Source organism: Elephantulus edwardii, unplaced genomic scaffold, assembly GCF_000299155.1.
Source record: "Elephantulus edwardii isolate Elephantulus edwardi_28Jun2011 unplaced genomic scaffold, EleEdw1.0 scaffold00036, whole genome shotgun sequence".
NCBI classification, from domain to species: Eukaryota; Metazoa; Chordata; class Mammalia; order Macroscelidea; family Macroscelididae; genus Elephantulus; species Elephantulus edwardii.
This window is the reverse complement of record NW_006399786.1, coordinates 21,614,082-21,619,826: the sequence shown is the minus strand read 5'-3', so window position 1 is coordinate 21,619,826 and position 5,745 is coordinate 21,614,082.

The following is a 5,745-nucleotide window of genomic DNA, read 5'->3' as shown; positions in this document are numbered from 1 at the left end:
AATGTAAGAGAGTAGAGTAGCTCATATTTCTGCTCCTTTGTTCAAATGTCTGATAGAATGCTTAGCTCATTGTAGGCTAGAAAGCTTTGCTTAATAATCAAAAGACCTTTCTAAGTAAAATGGCATACATTGTCACTTTTAAGTTATCTGTATTGTGTGCTGTTGAGCTGATTCCAACTCATAGTGACTCTGCAGAACAAAACATTTAATATAAAAGAACAGAATTGTCCTTCAGTGTTTTTTCTTTAAAGGAGAAAATTGTCAAATATTTTTGCTAGAAAAGCCATTGGTGGGTTTGAACCACTGACCTCCACTGACATTCACTTAGTATTTCATTGCACAACTATTATGTATGCAGTGCTCTTTAAACTGCTTACAGTTTGAAAGTCTTGTATTTCCTCCAGTCAAAGAAAATCTTACATTATTTTAATTGATTCTAGGGTTCTTTGTTCAGATTATTACAATGATATTTAGTAATTCAGTATCCTCTTTCTGTTAATTTCCCTGATCACATAATACTCTTAAGTAACTCTTCAATTAGCCCCACTAGCCGTTCTGTGGCTGATAAGCTATAAAACTTGCCTGCCATTTTTTGCTTTGGGTTTTGTGTCAACTTATGTGCTATTATGCAGACAAATACAGCGTGACTGCTCTTCGAAGTTGTCTCATGGACGTTATTTCCACCAACCAGCACAGTCCTTTTTCGCCTTTGAAAAATCATTGAAACATCACTTAATTCAGTGTAATTAAATGCTTAGATCCATCTCTAAAACAGTGCACATAAAATACACATGGAAAGAAATGTACCTTGTAATTTAAAGCCTTTGCTAACACCATGGGATCCAAACGTGGCCCACCAAAAGTCTGTGTGACCCAAGATGAAGAACCTTTGATCTGAAAGATAACAGTAAATTACTTTTTAAAAGAATTCAGATGACTATTTATGCTGCACTATTTAAAATAAAAGAAAATACAACTTTAAACCCTTGGTTCTTTCTTATTATTCAAAATATTTATGGCTACCTTATAGAGAAAGGGACCTCTGTTGACCTAGTGATAAGGACTTGTGCTGCCAATCTAAAGGTAAGTGCTTGGACTCCACCAACCATCCTGTAGGAGAAAGATGGTCCATCTCTTCTCATAGAATTTACAGCCTGGGAAATCTTACTGGAGAGTCAGCTATGATTAGGTTCCAACACCACGGCACTTAATAGCAACAGCAGCATGAGAATAATGAAAGAAGTTGAGTCTATATATTAAAGATGTTGTTGCTGTGTATAACTAAATTGGAACTTATACTTAACTCTCCAGTGATTTTTTTCAGAGGCTATAAATTGAACAGGAGGAGACTGTCCAGTTTTTACCCATGAAGCAGCTAGAAGATTTGAACTATATTTCTTTGGCTTGGTAGCACAGTTCCTTACCACTAAGTCACGAGAGGTCCTATATTAATATTGCAATGCCAATATTATTAGCATTGCATTGTTGTGTTGTGCACCAGAGAGTTGGAATCTATCCATAACTAACCCTTCAGTGGGTTTTCAGAGGTGATGAATTTGTTCCAAAGATTGTTTATCCTTCCAAGGAGATGCTGGTGGATTTGAACCACATACCTTTGGGATTGCAGCATAGCTTCTTACCACTAGGCTCCCTTTCCAATTTCTTCAATGATATGATGTTCTTGGTCACTAAGTATTATTCAAGAAAAGTGCACTGACAAAATAATAATTCTATTATTTGAAATTACATTTTATTCTGCTTTGTTTTGTTTAGTTTCTATCTTGCCAGAAAACTTTGGTATATTTGGCAGAGTTATTGACATACCAAAATGTCTTTAATATCAACCCACCAGGAAGGACAAATAATTGACATATCTGCCTGGAGGGAAAAAGAAATGTTTCGTGAAAAACAATAAAGTATTAGCAAATTGAATTCAATAGTGTGATAAAATTGTACAATATCTCAAAGATTAAGATTTACCTTGGGAATGAAACAGTTATTTAATACTAGAGGGAAAAGCTCTAAATGTACTATAATTACCTAGATTTGTTAGCACATTAGAGGAAAAACCTGTATAATTAATAAATGAAGTAACACTTGGATAAAATTCAAAACTTGCATCTTAATTTTTTAAGGTCCAAATATTTAAGTCTGTGACAATAAAAATAAAACATCTCTAATATTGCAAAATAGAAAGCATTACCAGTAAAATAAGCACTAAAATAAGAACTGCAGCTATACTCACTGATACTCACCAGAAGTTGCAATAATACAATAAAATTTTAAAAACAAGACAATGGCTCTAAATATTATTATTGCTATTACTTGAGAGCAGTATTATAACCTACTTAGAAACTCAAATAAAATTAATTTAAAAACTAATATGACTAACAATTTTCAATCAAAAGCTGTTATGAATTATGAATAATTAAAAATATTACTATAGCAGCAATATTTATTAAACATGTTAATAATAAATTATATAGAAGTAAATTGAAAAGAAATTTTAAACACTTATTATGTAACAAAGCCCATGAAAATTCATTAAAAAAAGAGAATACATTAATTAAAGGAGAAATATGCCATAAGTACAAAAGATAATATTTAATATCTCAAAGCTATAAGCTAGTATTAAATGTTCCAGAAATATAATAAAATGTCAATAAAAGTTTTTATGTTTAATGAAACAGCAAAATTATTCTAAAACACATCAAAAGATAGCATAAGCATAGCACGTAATTGTGAAGACTATAGCCCATATCAGGCACACCTTAGTCTCCAGCCTGAAGTAGTTGCTCTTCAGTACTCTTGAGAGGTCCCTCACAGCTGACTTTCCCAATGCAATTTGTCTCTTGATTTCCCGGCTGCTGTTACCAAGAGTATTGACTGTGGAGCCAAGTAAACTAAAACTGTTAACTATCTCAATCTCTTCACCATCCATACTGATGCTGCCAATTGGCCCAGTGGTTAGAATCTTCTTTTCTGGATGTTGAGCTTCAATCCATATAGGAAGCTGAAGTCCTTGACCTTCTGCAGCAAGAGCTTCAGGTCCTCCTCAGTTTCAGCAAGCAGGGTTGTGTCATCTGCATAACGCAGGTTGTTGATGAATCTTCCATCAATCCTGATGCCACATTCCTCCTCCTACAGGCCAGAATCTCGGATGATCTGTTCTGCATACAGATTGAAAAGGTATGGAGGCAGAATACATCCCTGATGAACCCCTTCTTGATTTTGAACCATGTAGTGTCTCCTTGCTCTGTTCTGGCAACTGACTCTTGGTCCAAGTATAGGTTTCACATTAGCACAATCAAATGTTCTAGGATTCCCATTCTTCTCAGAGTCAGACACAGCTTGTTGTGATCCACACAGTCAAAAGCCTTTGAATAGTCAATGAAGCACATCCTTCTGGTATTCTTTGCTCTCTGCCAAGATCCATCTTATATTAGCTATAATATCCCTAGTACCAGGACCTCTTCTAAATCCAGCCTGCACATCTGGCAGTTCTCTGTTGACATATTGTTCCAAACGTTTTTGGATAATTTTCAGCAGAATCTTGATTGCAAGTGATATTAATGATATTATTCGATAATTTCTGCACTCTGTTGGGTCACCTTTCTTTGGAATGGGAACAAATATCGATCTTTTCCAGTCAGTAGGCCAGCCAGCTGTCCTCCATATTTCTTGGCAGAACTTAGGGAGCACATCCAGGGCAGTGTCTGTTTGTTGAAATATGTCAATTGGTATGCCATCTACTCCTGGAGCCTTGTTTTTTGCCAATACCTTCAGAGCAATTTGAACTTCCTCCTTAATGACCATAGGCTCTTGCTCATATGTTATTTCATGAAATTCTTCTGTGTCAGCCATTTCCTTCTGATACAGTGACTCTGTGTACTCCTTCCATCTTCTGTTGATAATTCCTGGATCATTTAATATTCTACCCAAAGTATCCTTAAGTATTGCCACCAGAGTGTTGGACAGTGAATAGGGATGATAGAAAGATAATTGATGCCTTTGATCTGTGGTGCTGGAGAAGAATGTTGAATATACCATGGACTACTAGGAGAATAGACAAATTTTTCCCGGAGAAGGTGAAGCCAGAATGCTCCTTGGAATCAAGGATTCTGAAGCTTCATCTGACATACTTTGGACACGTTGCAAGAAGGGACTAGTTCTTGTTTGGCAGAGTGGAGGGGCAGTGAAGGAGAGAAAGACCTTTGATGAGATGGATCTATTCTGTGACCCAAGTGGTGGGATTGAGTGCATTTGAGATGGCTAGGTTGGCACAGGATAGAAAAGTGTTTAGAGCTCTTGTACATAGGGTCACTATGAGTTGCAAGTGACTCGATGGCACATAACAACAACATCAAAAGAAGATTATAATTACAATTTTTAGGAGGGGAAAGAATTTTATCAGATACAATAATATACAATAGGGCTTAAAAAGTTTAGATTATCAATACAGAACTTTGCAAAGAGATAATTGAAAGAGAAGGGAGACTCTTGTTTGCATATGTGTTTATTGTACAGCATTGTTGTTTGTTGTTGTTGTTGTTATTGTTATGTGTAACCAAGACAACTATGACTTATAGCAATTTATTATTTATACCTCTGAACCTGGCCCTGTGTTATACTAACATCAAGGTTTCCCAGATGTTCACGTCCATTGTTACAGTCACTGTGTCAATCCATGTCCTTGAGTATTTTCCCTTTCTGTAACTATCCACCTTTCCCAGTATGGGTTTTGCCAAGGACTGCCTTTCCGGACAATGTACGCAAAACATATGAGATAAAGTTTGACCATCCTTGCCTCTAAGGAACACTCTGATTGCATTTCCTTCAAGACAAATTTGTTTGTTCTTTTGGGATACTCATACTCTTCTCTTAACACCACAACTCAAAGTCATCAATTTGGTTATCTTAAATTATTGCCCAACTTTCAGATGGTCATGAAACAATTGAAAAGGCAATGGATAAGCCACACATTAGTCTTTAAACTGACTAAATCCTTGCATTTTTAGCATTTTTTCGAGTTCCTTCACCACAGACTTATTCAATGCAACAAATCTTTCCATTTCTTGACCACTTCTACTATGGATGTTGATTATGAATCAAAGTAAGATGCATTTGTTGACAATTTCAGTCTTCTCCATATATCATGTCTATTGGTCCAGGGGTAAGAATTTTTGTTTTCTTGATGGCAAAATGTAATCCATGCTGAAGGCTGTACAGTCTTTGATCTTTTGTAGGTATTTCAACCATTTTCACTTTCAGCAAGCAAAGGTGTGTCATTTGCTTGATATATAGGTTGCTGATGAACCTTATTCCAATGCTGTTGCCACATTCTTCTTCATATAATCTACATATTTATTTGTATTTTGGTATTTATAAGGGAAGGTCATTCTATCAGTGAAAAAAAAAGATAAAATTTCAAAAACAATGATGCAGAAATAATTGATTAGCCAAGTATGAAAAGGATGATTCTTAAATAACTGTATGTATAAATGTAAATTCCATGTACATTAAAAGAGCTAAATGTTGAAAGAAAATTCATGCAGTTACTTTTATAATTTTGGAGGTGGAAAAGCCTTCCTAAATAAGATTTGAAGATCTTACAACTGTAAGATTTTTACAATTGAAAATCTGTAAATTTGAAAGACTGAATTATTGTACACATTTAAATGGAAATTGGTAAACTATAAATTTATACCATAAGTAGAGTTTTTAAAAATGCAAAATAAATTATAT